This window comes from Drosophila miranda, chromosome XL (assembly GCF_003369915.1).
Source record: "Drosophila miranda strain MSH22 chromosome XL, D.miranda_PacBio2.1, whole genome shotgun sequence".
NCBI lineage: Eukaryota > Metazoa > Arthropoda > Insecta > Diptera > Drosophilidae > Drosophila > Drosophila miranda.
Window position 1 is genome coordinate 20,531,104 of NC_046673.1, and position 16,296 is coordinate 20,547,399.

General features: G+C 42.7%; 1 protein-coding gene and 1 long non-coding RNA gene across 5 annotated transcripts in view; both read right to left on the reverse strand.

Moving 5' to 3' along the window:
• Positions 1–16,296, reverse strand: part of LOC108159144 (solute carrier family 41 member 2) — a 28,819-nt gene that overhangs the window by 7,076 nt on the left and 5,447 nt on the right. The window lies entirely within an intron of this gene.
• LOC108159171 lies at positions 230–8,468 on the reverse strand. Of its 2 annotated transcripts, none has more exons than XR_001775301.2 (2): positions 7,789–8,468; positions 230–381 (listed from the first exon to the last, which is right to left on the reverse strand). It is a non-coding gene; the product is annotated as an uncharacterized LOC108159171 (long non-coding RNA). The 2 variants fall into 2 exon arrangements; XR_004471225.1 differs by having other exon boundaries at positions 7,801–8,311.

Below are 16,296 nucleotides of genomic sequence, written 5' to 3' on the forward strand. Positions count from 1 at the left end.
TTTTCGGAATGCTGTTGTATATTGCTTTTCGTACGCTCTGATTGAAGAGGAATGATTGAGGTTGATTGAAGAACATTTACGAATTGGAATAAAAATTGAAAGAATCCAATGGGAATATACGCGGGCGTTTCGGTTTACATTTTCGTGGCTATGGGTTTTGGGTATGCTCTCGTCTCCGTCTCGTCTCCGTCTCAGTCTCGTCGTGTCCTCGTCTATGATTGTATTCGTGTGTGTGTGTGTGTGTGTGTGTGTGTGGGGTGGGGGGGAGGGCGATGTGTGCGTGGCTGTGGGGTGGGATGATGTTCTAGGGGGAGAGAGGTAGAGGTAGAAGAACTGAGGCTGTGGCTGTGGCTGAGCTTAGTCACCGGACCGTTGATATGGCTGCAAGGGTTTGAATTCGTGTTACATTTCGGTATTTTGTTAATTGATATTCATAATCTATGGCTGGAAATCAATGGAAATCATCAATAAAAAAAAAACAAGTAGAGAAAGTACAGCCTGTCTCTGCGGGATAGACGAAGCTAAATCAATCTCTAAACGGGCTCTGGCGTCACCTAGGCTTATTCATTGTAGAATCCATGAGAATTGTAAAATAAGCAAATTGCATGTCGTGTGCATGATTCAGCATAATGTTTGTTCGGCAGCTCCCGAATTTCCTAGGCTTATTCATTGATTCAGCCTTTGGCTTAAGACATTTTTTCGACTCCAGACGCACTAGCGAATGCTTCAAAGTGGAATCCATGAGAGTTGTAAAATAAACAAATTACATGTCGTGTGCATGATTCACCATAAGGTTTTTTCGGCAGCTCCCGAATTTCCTAGGCTTATTCATTGGTTCAGCCTTTGGCTTAAGACATTTTTTCGACTCCGGACGCACTAGCGAATGCTTCAAAGTGGAATCCATGAGAATAAACAAATTACATGTCGTGTGCATGATTCTGAATAAGGTTTGTTTGGCAGATCCCGAATACCCTAGGCTTATTCATTGGTTTAGCCTTTGGCTTAAGACATTTTTTCGACTCCAGACGCAGTAGCGAATGCTTCAAAGTAGAATCCATGAGAATTGTAAAATAAACAAATTACATGTGGTGTGCATGATTCAGCATAAGGTTTATTTGGCAGCTCCCGAATTCGTTAAAAAAGAAAAGTTTTCCCTTTCATCGAAATATACGAGGCTTTGCCGTCCCTAACCTGCCCGAACATCTGTGTTGTGTCTTCAACATCACTTCCGCATAGAGAGCCCTGAAGCGGGGGGCCCTGACCGACGGCCAAGTCGCAGCCTGCTTTTTAGCACTTGTTTAGGACCTGTTTTGTGTGTGTCGCTTCTACAAGAGTTGTGTCTTTCTTTTTGGGGCGATCTGAAAACACATTTTAGCTTCAAGGCAGGGGCAGGGCCGGAGGGCAAACCCTTGACAAATTCATTTTAGGGACTGCAAATCCATTCGAAATGCCATTTCTGGAAAATGGTCTACGGGTGTCACAGTCAGGGCGATAAGTGGAAGACTTTTGTTTTTCCAGACGATAAGATTTTAATTTCACCCGCTTGACAGCTTGCTGGCACGCTTGATCGCCAGCTCGCCGGATCGCCTGACAACACACAGCACGCGGACACAATAAACTGCCCCTGTCCACTTGGCCGACAATGAAAACGATGATGATTGCCGCTCAATCGGCGTCCAGCCAGTTGCGGTGTGGGACCACTCGAAACTCGAGGGCTCGAACGGTTCTTTTTTCTTCTTTGGACGGCTTATCGGCTTCGCGTGGACGGGCCAGCCTTCGAGCGCAAATCAAAATCATGTCACTGCAAATCATAACAGCCAGGTCACGCGTCGATGGCGAATATACAAGAACGACAGCTGAGAGACCAGATACTAATTTTATATGCACTTGAAAGTGTGGCCATAAAAACGTATGGGCAGCAGGGCCGTAAATTAAATATATATTAGGGAATTGACACTTTGCCCACGATTATTAATCGATAACAATCGGTTTGCAGTTGAAAAGCCTCTATAATGCATTTTTCAGAGCCAGTGAAGAGGCCAGAAATGTAGTCAAAGATAAATAATCGATCAACCCATCAAGCGACGATTTATAGGATAGAGAGACGGATCTTTGACTAATCCATTTCCGAAAACAGCGAGTACAAAGAACACCAGAGCGAGCGGCAGTAATAATATAAAAATAGTTTTCCAATAAAACAATGTCTCGAATCTTATCGGCACTTGTTACTCGATTAATGACGCCGATTACTGGTTGATTGGTCGGAAGCAGGCGCGGTGCCGCCTTCGAGCAAGGATTTACTTGAGACTTGGCCCAGAGAGAGAGCTCCAATCCACACAAATCTACGTATCGACCACAAACTATGGGAGGAGAGGAGAGCAGAGAGGGGTAAATGCTATTTGCTATCCGCGTATCAGTATCGTTCAAGATTTCCTGAACGACGTAGAAACAACACTTGTTCGAGTGCCCCGTAAACAGCAAATTCCAGATAATGGAAAACCCATATAATGGTAGTGAAAACACACATTCCATTCCATTGTCAAATCCAATATTTGAGCTGACAAACCGTCCGTTGTCCGCTCTTTGTGATTCATTCTGGAGTAATAAGGTGCGAGAGGTGCGAATTGTCCCGAAGTTTTCCGTCCCAAGAGCTAGGGGTAGGTCATGTGATCGGATCCCATTCGAATAGATAATCCCTTTGGCACACGCTCTGCTCGCATTCCTTGCCACTTACGAGTGGTGCTATCTATCTACCAGGAAGTGTCTTGTAACAAAGAAACGAAACCGAAACCGAAGCCGAAGCCGAGTGGCAGGAAAAACGTGACCGCTTATTGCACAAATCGTAGACCCTGCTGCCCGATAAGGTCTATCCAATCAACTGCACCAGCAGCACCAGCAGGTGAACAGAAATAAGCTAATCAGAGAGAAAAGAAATCTTGTATGCGCCCGTATGTTACGTATACGCAGCGGTTGCCAAGCCGGGGGCAGCATTACCGATTTTCAAGTTCAAAGTCAAACAGAAACAAAAACCTGTGGCAGGGGACCTATGATTGGGCAAGTGCATTTGTTTTTTTTGGAACTAAATTGAAATTCCCCACTCCCCATTCGTATGCGGAACCTATGTGTGTCTCTCTCTCTCTCTCTCTCTCTCGCTCTATCTGTCGGCTCTCTCAATCAGGTTGTAATTGTCGCCATCGGATCCGCTGGGCATATAAATGCACCTTGATTAGTGGATCAGATGCCGCCGTAGACGACGACAAACGACACAATCGGCAATCGACAAAAGTCAATCTTTACCTTTCTGCCCGCCTTTCAGTCTTACAGTCTTTCTGCTATTTCCGTCTCTGTCTTTTCCAACACACAATTTGTTTATGGTCATCGGGAGGCTTATCGGAAAAGAGGGGCCGCAGCTAATTGATTTGTTGCGGGCATTATTTTATAAGCCTCTTGCCTGCAGCTTCATTCACTTAAATGCCAAAAGTTTCATTTTTTTGTTGTTGTTGTTGTTTTTTGGTTTGGATTGCGTTTTTCGAGCCACAGCCCCATCGGTATTATTTCTTCTTTTTTTTCTGTTTCTCTGCTTTTCAGTTGTCTGTCGTCTGGGCAGACGATTTGTCTGCGAAATTCCAGTTCGGTTCGTTCGTTCCATTCCGTTCCGTTCGGAACGTCGCGCGACGATATGGAAATTTACAAAATGCCAAGAGCAGGTTTACGGAACCAGTTCGGGGGGGGGGGCCGACACGAGGCGAGGCATGACATGCACTTTGAAGTATGCGGCAGTTGGAGTTTTTTTTTTTTGTTGGCTAAAATGATCTATGAGCTGAACTAGTTCCAGTGAACTAGAGGGTCCTTGAAAGTGAACTGATTATAGAATCACGCACGTACCCGCAACGATATTTACTCGTTAATGAGCTATGAGCGGAACTAGTTCTGAATTGAACTAATCCAAGTTCCAATCTGTTTATTAAATATTGGATTAACAGAAAAGTTTCGACTCCATTTATGTACAAATATTTAAAATATGAACTAGTTCCAAAGGAAGTGAAGTCAAGAACTTCTTGGGAAAAGAACCAGTAAAAATGTGTGTTCCCCACTCTGTGAGAGAAAACTGAGTCTCGTGCACGGTCTAAGAGATGAGCCAGATATTATAATATCTACTCGTAGCATTAATTCCCAAGTATCTATATTGCCTAGATGACCTTTCCTGAAATCTTGATCTTGACTGGAAGAAAAGAAAGGGGGCGGCCAGAGGGAAAACAATCTGCTATAAAAACGAAACCATAAACCAGATAATCTGCTGGCAATCTTTGAATTTTGATTCCGATTCCGATTCGGATCGAGAACGATGACGATAACGATGATGGCTGTGCTGTGGTGGGCAAAACCTAAAGTTGATCAATCTATAATCCATCTGATAATAAATCAGTTCTCGGTTGGCATTTAATTACTTTGCTTGAGTCCCTGGACGCCCTCCTCGATTAGATTGGGTACCGGACCCCCTTCCCTCCCCCCCTCAAAATCGATGGATGATAAAAATCAACAAGACCAGCAATGAAATATGTAGTACACGTAAAATTGAGACGAGACACAAGAATGCGTTGCTTTTAATGTACCCCGCATCCAGCATTTTTAAGTATTTAACCCAAGAAAGCCAGGCGGTGGCGGTGGCGGTGGCAGTGGCAGTGGCAGCTGTCCCGAGTTAATTTGGAAAACGTGCGCTAACTGTGCGATGATGCCCCGCAAGCTAATTCTGATTCTAATTCCTATTTATTGTGATTAAAACAGTCGCTGTTGCCGAGAGTCTGGCGACTCGTGGAGGCCCACAGACCACCACAGATATATATGTATGTGTGTGCGAGTGTTTATTCAGATATTCAGATACACATATGGTGTTTGATTCAACAGTTCCCAGGGTTCATTAGAAGCGTTTTGTGCTCTTTAAACGCCCTCCCCCATCACATTCTCGATGCATTTTTAATAGGACTTTTATTTTGCATTTTTGCATTGTTTCTGGACCTTGACCTTGGTGTACATGTGTGGGAAGGCCACGAATGACAGCCAGAGAACCGAAATGTGGCATGAAGGACATCAACAGTCCTTTGGCTATTTTCAAAGAAGAAGAAAGGGGGGCTCCAACGCATCTCACGTGTGACCCACATGGCCGCGTAATATCTGATACAAAAGCAGATACAGATACAGCTACAGATACAGATAGATAGATATTACACATTCATTTCAGCTATCACAATCGTTCACGTGAACAGCTTTGCAAGGGGTCTACTAAACCAACAAATTGATGTCACCTTACCCATTTCTTTTTCAATTAAAACATAATACCCACCCATACATATTATATATTTTATACGCAAAGATCTTTCTTTGGAATCGGGCTTGGGTTGTTGCTGTGTGTTTTTTTTTTTTTGATTTTAATGCATGACGCAGGTGAAATCGAATTCGGTTCTCAATCAACCGAGAAGTCGGGCAATTATTTATTCCAAAAATTGTTTGCTTATGGACTGGGATTTGGATGATTTGTCCGGCAGCCCTAGAGACCCCCACAGCCAAAAGGTGAAACAAACACAAAAGTGTTTGCAGGCCCAAAAAATTCATCACTTTTATTCTGGTTTCAAAATTTCTTACTGTTTCTGTTTCTGATTTTGGGGTCCAAGTATATATGTATATTTCTCTCGAATTGAAAACTGGAACTGAGACATGCTAACCGAAAACTGTCTCAAATGTAAATGTCATTCAACTTGGCATCAATCGGTGCACCAAAAAACAACATCTCAATCAAGACCAAACTCCAAAAAGGCAACAGGTGGGTGAATATTCTCGGATACGAAACACTAGCCAAACTGGTGGGTGGATGGTCGAAATGACTCACTTATGATCTCATTAATGGCATGCAAATCTAGGCAAACGTTTGACGAAATACCCTATAATCCACGCGTACGAGTTGCATGTGCAAACGGATCGATCGTGTTTCACGCTGGCATTTCTTCAGCCACTGATAAACTCACCCAAGTTCATTGTAACTACGGTCTGTCATCAGACAGATGTTCTTTGAGTCTCGCGGGGGGATCCCTATACGAGCGAGGCTCATCGGAATCACAAATAATCTCGAAATAAAAATATATCTTCTGAATCCTGAATGTATCAATCTATTTAAATATATTTGGGAAAATGTAAGTGAAAAGACTTTCTTTTTGCCACTCTCGATCCAATTTAGAGATCAAAACCTCCAACTACAGTCTGGGAAAACCACTTTTGGGAGTCCAATCCAAACTGTGGACCACCCATGGGCATAGATTCTTCCGCCACCGACTGCCGTGAAAAAGGTTTCAGCCTTGTGTGACCCATAGATGATGGATGGCCTTGGCAACAGTTACCCGGTGACTAGAGACTCCAACCGCTGGCCGTCTTATCCCTCGCTGAAAGTCGGTGAATGGCAAGTCTACGAGCGAAACCCATTAACGACACGCAGCAGTTGGTCTCCCCTCCGCCCCAGGCCCCAGGCCCCCCCTTCCAGCTCGATCACATCTAGTATGTATCTTTATATAATGGGGGAGGAAAATTGCAAGCGATTCGGCACTTCTTTGGGGCAGGCAAACATGCATTTCAGCCGCATGCGCAACACTTTCAAGGGACCCCATCGAGGGGGGGGGGACACATAAAAGACACAGAAAACACAGGCATAGACAAAACCAAACTTAAAAAATGCAATTTGGCCGTGAAAACGAAATACCAGCAAACATAAATTAATTATTATTGTTATTAATAATATTTGTTTCTTTTTTTTTGTTTTTTGTCTTGGGGCCGGCCCTTTGTTGTTTCTGTTTCTGTTGCTGGTGTTTTCTTTTCGGGGGCCCCGGGCAACAACTATAAATATTGTATTTTTCTTTGTTTTTTTTGTTGTATTATTATTAACTATGAATAAATTAAGAGCGTTTTCTGGGCTCCCAATTCACATCGGTTCGCTGCCGTTCGATTTGTTTCGCATTTTTTTTCACTGTCCGTCCGTTAAGGTTGCATTATATATTTATTTGCTTGTACATAATTGAGGGTTTCTACACACATACATATACACGTTGATTTGTGTGTGTGTGTTTTTAAGTGATTTATATTTTAAGGCTCCCCATTAATGAACAAGAAAATTGTTTTAGACTTGATTTATGACTCGAATTCGTTTTGATAATGGAATATCTGTGTGAAAATGTGTTGAGAGGAGGTCTTCGGTTCACCCACCGATTACGAACCCTACGAGAAACTATTGGTAAGAACAAAAACCTTAAAGAGAGTAGGAATACAGTTCTAAAAAGATCCCATTCTAGACCCGGCCTTAAAAACATAAAGAAAGAACTTGAAAACTTTAAAGAACAAAGCGAATCCTGTCTTGAGAGATATCTTTCAAGAGGATATGAAAAGAAGAACATAAACCCACATAAAAAAGAAGAAATCCAAGCAAAGGCCATCGGAGCCTGAGGAGAGTGTGAGGGGGGCGGAGGGGAAAGAAGACTAGGTAGGTATGTACATATGTATTGCCAAAAAGCAAAACTTGTTAACCGCCATGGCGAGAGAGATGGAGAGAGAAAAGACACAAAACTAGAAATATGAGGCTACGAAACAGATATTCTGCCCACTTTCAATGGTCATAATTACAAATCGATCCAATCCAACGATTGGCAGACAGACTGGTGGAATTAGTTAGGTATTCGGTGGCGACTATTGCTATATTTAATATGTGTCTAGATTCCATTGATTTCCGCGTTTTAGCCTTTCTCTTCTTACTTCTGTGCTCACTTCATCAACTATTCGGATTGTTTGGATTCACTGGATAGGGTTTCGGGTTTCCTTTACCCTGGTTTGGGTTTGGGTTTGGGTTTGAGTTTTCTTTTAACTTTTCAGGTAACTTTTGTACAGGACGCGCGCGCGCGCAAATCGAGACTTTTGACGCGATATTTTGACTATAACTTAGTTATATTACGATATTTTTGTTTGATTTATCACCAACAACAACCATTAAAAAAAACACAAAGGGTTGCAAAAGGGTTTCAGGGCTTTGAAAGGTGTCTGTTTCTTGCTGCACTTTTTGTTTCAGGAGTGTTGGAGGAGGAGTGTTGTTCTCCGCGTAAAGTTCTTGCTTGGGGCTTGGGTTTTTGGGTGTTTTTTCGGATTTTTCTCTATATAAGCTTTGTCCGTGTGCGGCGAACGTAGTAGTCTGCACCGCCGGGATATCGCACACTGAATGTCCAAAGACGGCAAACACTTGTTATTATAACGCGTCAAAGCGTTTCCATTTAGCGTCGGCAACGCCAGTGCCAGCGGCAGTGCCAGCGGCAGAGGCAGAGGCGGCAGAGACAGCCTCGGGGCTCCGACAGGTAAGGCAGCAGCAGCGACGGACTCGTCGTCGTAAGCTTCGATATCGATGCCTCCGACGACCGATGATGATGTCGGCGACGATGCTCTTACGCCCGAATCTGGCCCGAATCAATGAGCCATTTGATAAGCGACCTGCTCTCAGCCGTGAGCAGAGCAGGTGAGCATTTTGACGCGCTCTCCGACTTGTTATCAGACGCCGACAGAGGCAGTGGCAGCGGCAGCGGCAGAGCCAGAAATGAATGAAATCACAAAAACAACTAAGGCAAGCGGGCAGCAGATTACAAGCGCCAGCGTCGCTGTTGGCTTTACGTTGACCGTTAAAATGAGCAGAGGCTCACGGCAGAAGATATCACAATAAAGAGAGAAGGAAAGAGAGAGAGTGAGAGAGTCCAAAGGGGAAATGCAACAACAAGACACACGAGCATCAGAGTAGATCAAGAAACAGCTGCTGCAGAGCCTCTCCACATTGACCGTTAGAAACAAGGTGTATTCATGATAGGTGAGGCATTCGCCAGAGAGTCGCATATAAAACGTTGAACTTTGAAAACTTTTCTCGAGTGTATACTGAAATTTACAAATATATAAAATATTAATATAACAAAAATCGTTGCTCTCTCAAAAATGCAAGTATGTTTAATGCATCTGTAGGTTCAGTTTTGTGTATAGGCCTACAGTGTATAAATATAGAAATAGACAAATAGGAGCATATACAAATTTACATATTAGATAGAGTCCTTCTGATAGGATTCCATAAACTGCACACTCTGAAGTATGTATGCACATACGTTCCATAGAACATATGTACATCCATACATAGAGCACTAATGGTGATGCGTGCTAGTACTCTGTATACAATAACTTGCTGTTCGCTCAAGTCTTAGCAAAAGCGCAATTATATTTCTGGTCACTCCATTCCCTACCTTTCCATAAATGCAACTTGGAGAAGATAAGGAACCAGAGCCTCTGCAGCAAATCTACCCACGTGGATCAGGCACAGGCGCAAGAGAGACACAGACCAAAAGAGAGAATCGAGGAAACAGCAACAGATGGCCCTTAGATTCCGGCAGAAGAGAGCCGCAAAAAGCAGAAGAGAAATCAGCCTACCTCTGCGTCGACTTGACTGCTGGCTGCCGCTGTGCTTTGAAAAGCGACCGAAGATTGCACGACATACGACCGAAGACCGAGAGCAGAGCAGCTTCGGTCCGTCCGTTCTTCGTGTGCGCGGGGCTCGTGCGAATGGACAATCAGTTTTCGACAGTTAGGTGGCTCATTAACCGTTCATTAATTGCCCGCCCCGTATGAGTGATGTCGCCGCGTGATCGTTAGAATTGCATGCGATTCGGCTACGAGCCCTACGATGTTAACTCTTTTTGGTGGACAGCTGCCCCAAATATTTCCCCATCCATAAATCTTACATTTTACTCGAATGCGCTTTTCTCGTACCAGGAACGATCTGCTCAGTGGGGGAATAATGAACGTACTGGGGGCACGATCGGGTTATTCGGTAAAGCGCCGTAACGACACGAGTTATGGCCACTACCCACACTTTTTTTCCACAAACATTTCGGATAATCTTCCGTAACACTCCCCGGGGATGTACAGAACGAAAAGTTTAGATTTTTTCAGATTTCCGGAGCTCGTACACATTTGATAAGATTTACGATTTTCGTTTACTAAACTTTTCCATCAGTGACTGTTAGCCTGATGTGTCGATGAAAATAAATATATAATTATCTCTAAATAGAAGCCTAATCACTGAACACAGCTGTAGTGTAATCTTATTTGTCCATTTTGTCCTTTAATTGTTAGTTTGAATGATCCCAAAGATACGCTAGAAACTATTCAATATTCTCCAGATCTTCTCTTAAAGATTTCTACAAATTTAGCAAATATCCAGTTGGGTAATGGAGTTTGCCCAAGTCCAATTTCTATTTTTACAAATGTATATTTTTTTTATATATTTTCGATTCCCAATCGTGACAACCATTGACCCGTGGGACCCGGGAGTAATCCACCTGCGGAGAGTCCGACACGAACATGGAAAGTATTTTAAACTTTGGCTCGAATATGACGCACACTCGCGATGCTCTATGCTCTGAGCCACCTCTTCGGGGAGCGGTGGGCATGGCATCCAACGTCAGTTTTGGGGGGGCCTTTGTATGCGAATACGCCACAGCCAACAATTGCGCTTGCCCGTTCCCCGTGTGTGTGTGTGTGTGTGGGACTAGCCAACGTTTGTACTTGATTTTGGCTCTTTTTTTGTGGAACCGCAGAGAAACAGAAACTGGTTTCCCACACCCGGATGAAATGTGCGTCCAAAACCCAGGCGAGAGAGTCCCCACACACAAAAAATAAAAAACAAAAAACTTAAAAAAAAAAAGAAGAAATATTCATCAAACATCTGGGCACCCGCGGGGGCTTTAATTAAGATTTTCAGCTCCCCTCGTTTCGAATTGAGAATTGAATTTTTTTATTTTGACGGGCTTCAGGATGTTGTGAAGCGCCCAAAGATACGTAGTAGATGTCTCAATGGATTAATGAATGGAGCACAGCCAACGCTCTTGATTATAAGCCCAAATATCAACAAGGTGTAAGACGATGAATATCAGAAATAGAAAAACGACGGCGAATCCCAGTGTTTACTTGCTCTGGTTGGGATTGATTTTGTTGTGGGGTTGGGGAAACAATTACCACGTTAATTGGTCAACGATTTTCAGCGGTTTGAGACGCACAAGCGAATGCTGCAAAAGAGAATGCCCGAGAATTGCAAAACCAACATTTATTGCGTGTGCATGATGCGCTCGCTGTAAGATCCTCTTGTACATCCCTGTGTCGAAAAGAAATGTATTGATTATGGGAGGGATACCCCTTACATTCCGGGCCAATCATTGCATGGCTAGGCCCTTCAACGGTTCTGGTTACATAATGACCTACGACAACTATAAAAATGAAATACTTTGAAAGTCCAATAAAAACCTGTCACGATTTAAGCAGCAGTGATTTACGATACACACAGTACGTGCATCTCATGAATGAATGGCAGAGGAAATGAAATGGAATCGAATGGATAGAATACATTAAAGTTCTACTTCAAATTACAAAAACTTGTCAAACTTTTTCCTTTCACTTGATATTTTTGCAAAGACTCTCAGTCGGAGTGTAAATCCCATTATGGAACATAGTCTTGGGGGGGGGTTTTGGATAAACCAGATGGCGGCATTGGATTCCCTTCTGTTTCAGATGCAATAAAACAAAAGAATGAAATGGGTTAAAAAGTCCCACCACGGGGAGTTCCATAAAACTGTCAGAGCAGAGCAGAGTCTTTCTCTCAAGTACAGTTGCTTCCTCGGGGGCTTGGGCTTGGGCTTGCGAACAGGGAAGTATTCTGAGTACATATCGATCGCGGCAGAACAAATAGCCAGCGACAATTCAAGCCACAACGGAATAAAATAAATACAAAATGAAATGACAAAAGATACATTTACCGCTTATCGCAGATACAACGGTTTATTGTTGTCTGCTATGGAGGTGGGTGTGGGGGGGGTTCAGTGGCGTTGCGACTGGGTGCAGGTATGTCGTTGGTGTCGTTGGAGGGGGGAGGGGGTTTTTTTGAGTAAATTACTGAAATGAAATTGGTTTTACTGTATCGATTGACAATTGAGGAACTGCTTGAAATAAAGGGAGGGAGGTGGGCGAACTGGAGGCGGATCGGGCGTTCGTTCAATCAAATTGCTGGCGGGATAGATACCCGGTAATTGGGATCAACTGTCGCGCTTGTTGATCGCCAACGATTGGGTTGTTTCATCAATCGCTCCGACTAAATTGGTGGAAGCTTCCCACCTGCTCCTCTTGCTCCTCCTTTGCCACATGCCACCCGCCCAACAGCCCCACTTGCCTCCTTTCTAGCAGCCATCAGCCATGCAAAATATATTGCGACAGAGAGAACTTGAACTTGATTCTGTTGCTGTTTTTTTTTTTGTTTTGTGCACGCGATTGAAACAAAAATTAGCAGCTGGAAAATTGCAACATGAATTATTACGCCAATGAGTGTCCCAGGTTTTCCCTACGCCCCTGCCCGGACCGGCCCTTCCATCCCGTTCCATCCCATCCCATCCCTCCCCTTCAATTATACATGAGTAATGAGGTTTAATTGGATTTTTAGGTATATTTATTGCAACACTTCGCTCAACACACTTTATTGACAGCTGGCATGGGGAAAAATATGCATGTATGTACATGAAAACCAATCGAATGTTGGTATACCCTTCCAAAGAAAGTTTATAGCAGCTGAGAACCATATAAATATATGTAGTAGAGGTTCCACTTTGGAAAAGTGTTTAGTTTTTCCAGAAGAACGATCGTATACGATACGAGTACGAGTCATTCGATTAAAGTGTTGAAAAACATCAAAAAATAAGAGTTTTTCATGGAAGAACATCCCTGCTTCAATGGGAAAATGTGTCCGTTCGCTTATGGGAAATTTGTGCATTCACTTGATGAATTTATCCCAATGGTTCAGAGGTATTATTTCAGATCCTAATTGTGGATGCAGATCAATAACAAAAGCTATTTGGGAGATCGGAGGTAGCATATTTCATCAAAATTAAGGCACCCTCCAGGGAATACCGAATACATCAATGGTGGGGCTGTGTGTGTGTGTGTGTTCCAGCAATCTTATCTTAGCACAAGATGTGCATATTAATTGCATTTTTTGCCCCATGAACGATTACGTTATTATTGCCGTTTCTCCCACCCCCACCCCCCCAAAAAAAAGAAGACAAATAACAACTGAAATTAACCGAATAAAACGTGCATATCTCAGTTGGAAGATACAAAGATACATAGATAGATTCGTGTGCAAGCACAGAGAAGCAGGGAATTGTTTGACGGCAACGAGTGCGTCATCGCATCGCACGGTGAAGACCCATTAATGGGGGAATACGAGCATTCAATATTCCCCCACATATCCGTGGATGTGACAAAAGAACACCGGCTTCAGGACAACACGTTGGGGAAGTATTTCATTTGATTGCGGGGAACTTTTTCTGCCCAGAGATTCGCTTGGGCTCTTTTTTGTTTCGGGTGTCAATTTATTGAAAATTCTGCCAGAAGATTGTTTATTTATTGATGACACAAAATCAGATATCGGCATGGAATTGACAATTTAATCGACCTGTGGTCGACTTACAGTCTCCGTACAAGAGAAAAAACTACTTGGACTCTGGTACAGACATACCCACATATCTCTCATAGATAATGCCATCAGTATCAATTCTCTGGGGACGCTTTACCAAGAATCCGGTGCTTTGGCCCCACATGACCACGGTGGCTCTAGGCCCAACAAATGAATCATATATTTTTATTTCTGATTGTTTTGGACCCAAGTGGGCACTGGAAATGGAAAGGGCACTAGCCACTGGCCACCAGCGAGATAATGGTTATCGGATCTCACACATAAGTACCATTTCATTGACGCAAAAATTGGAATCGAAATCAGAAAGGCAAAAGCCTCCTGTGGCTCCTTTTTGTGTTTTTTTTTTGCTGTCCCACTTGAGATACAATCATTCGCTGTTTGAAAACGACACTGAGGATACTCTTTTGCCACATCTTTCTATATAGAAATAGTCCCAAAACGACTGTGTGTCGACTGTGATCTTTCCTCTTGCTTAACTTATATTTTTCTTAGTTCTATAGCCTTTTTAAACCTTTTATTAGAAGGATTAATATAGGCATAATTTTGTTAAATTATTTCCTTTTGGTTCCTCGCCATTCGACATCTTTGTGACAGCAAATCAACTTCTTTTCGAGTGTACAAACTACGTCAAATGGTTAACCGGATCGAGGGATCGCCTCATCCAGTTCTAGTTCGCGTCAATTGCGATCGCGATTTCATTTTCAATTCCTTTTCCCCATTATCAGTTGTCACGTAGCTGGCAGACACAAACTTGATCTTGATGTGAAGTACCAAAAACCGAGAGCTGATCGAGTGGTCGCTGGTCACTTGTCCGATCGCTCGGATTGGGGCATGGCCAAAACCTTGAGTCGTGTCGAGTCGTGTCGACTATTTACACCGATTTAGTGAACCACATGAGGGTATCTTATCGCAGGTTCCTTTGGCAAAATTCTTTCATTTTAAATTAGGGATTTTTGTGTAGTGGAAAACACTTGTATCCCAGTGAACCCGGAATCCTCGAATCACCAGCCACCGGCCACGAGTCCCGAATCCGAATGAGAACCATCAGGAATCAACGCAGCACAGCGATTCCCATCACGTCGAGTGCATTTCGGGGGCTGCCTTTCAGTTGATATTTTGTATTATTTGAGCACTTTATCATCATGTTTTAATCATCATTCAACTGTCGACGGTTTCTTGTGGTTTCGTTTTGGGCTTTTGAAGAGTCGACAGCCAACGACACGCGTCATTTGCCCTGATTAGTATGTAAGGGGCAGGCCCAATGGCAGATACAGATACAGATACAGATACGCATTTCATTTGTGGGGGCTTTGGGGTTTCGTTTATGTAATATTATTTTGTTTGGCATTTGGATGGGCGTTTGGGTATTTGGGTGTTTTGCCTTGCCCCTGACCTTGGCTGCCCCAACAATTGGCGGACGTGTCGATTAACAAGTTAGCGCCACTGTCTTTTATTAGTTCACTTCATTATCATTATCATTACACTATCACACACTCCCCTTCCGCATGAGCATTACAGGCGCAACCGTCAAGTGCTGCTCGCTGATGGTTTGATCGGAACTTTTCATTGGAATTACACACTCGTGCCGTTCGTCACTCTTTCCGCCCATCGATTGGGGGATGGGCGGCTCTGATATCAGTGAGAATTTCCCCAAAAGATAGAGATGAAGAGCCTCGGGAAGTTCCCAAAAAGTTTTTCTTTAATTAAAGTATGACTAAAAGGGTGACTACATTTTTTAGGGAGCCTACGGGAATTTTTCACCGGTTTGAAGAACATCAATTTTTGATAAGAAATATGCCTGTTTCTTTCTTAAGATGGGGAAAGATCTTTAAAGGGACCAAATTGGAAAGAGTATATCATTTTTATTTGGAAAGGTAAAGCTTTTCCTAAGTTAACATGAATAGTTATGAGGCCTTTCGATTTGATTGCTGTACAGAAAAAAAGATATAGAACTTTGTTCCACCCATCATTACTTATCATTATGAAAGCTCTTCTTCTCCCGACATTTTCCATTAATTTATTATACTATATAGTCGTAGGAAAACGCTGAGATTGTGTAAAATCTGAACGTGATAAAGAGATTTATTGGCACAGGTGAAAGATGCCATATAATAGAATGTAACTAATGATTCCGCAGATTCCTTGTCTATAAAGAACTGGCCCATAATTTATACAAAACCAGAGACCAGATTAATCTACTATTAAACATTATTCTACACTTTTGGGACTTTCAAATAGACCATTCCTGCTACCAATTGTAGGACCATAATTAATTAATTCCCATTTCCGCTTCTGAGGGGAGGCATGTCATAAATTCAATTATAGTCCTAATAGATTTTCAAAATTCTCTCCTTTTTGTTGTTGTTGTATTATTTTATGGGTTGCGATAGTGGTATTGGCATCTGATAATAATCGTGGAGTGATTCCATTAATTGAGTAAGGCAATCCGCGAGGAAGAGTTTATATACATAGTGTTTACCACATAATCTTTATTTTTCATTCTGACCGAATTAAAAATTGCAACCAAAAACAAAACTGACTCATGGACGGGTGGAAAATCTACGACAGAAGTTTCGAGCCATACGATGTGACGATATTATCTGGGAATATTTCTTATCGGGGCCTTTTAATACGGATATTATAGGGGAACCTACATCAACAGCCGAGAATAACAAACAATTCAAACGAATTCCGTTTCAGCAAAGACGGTGCCTAATTATTTT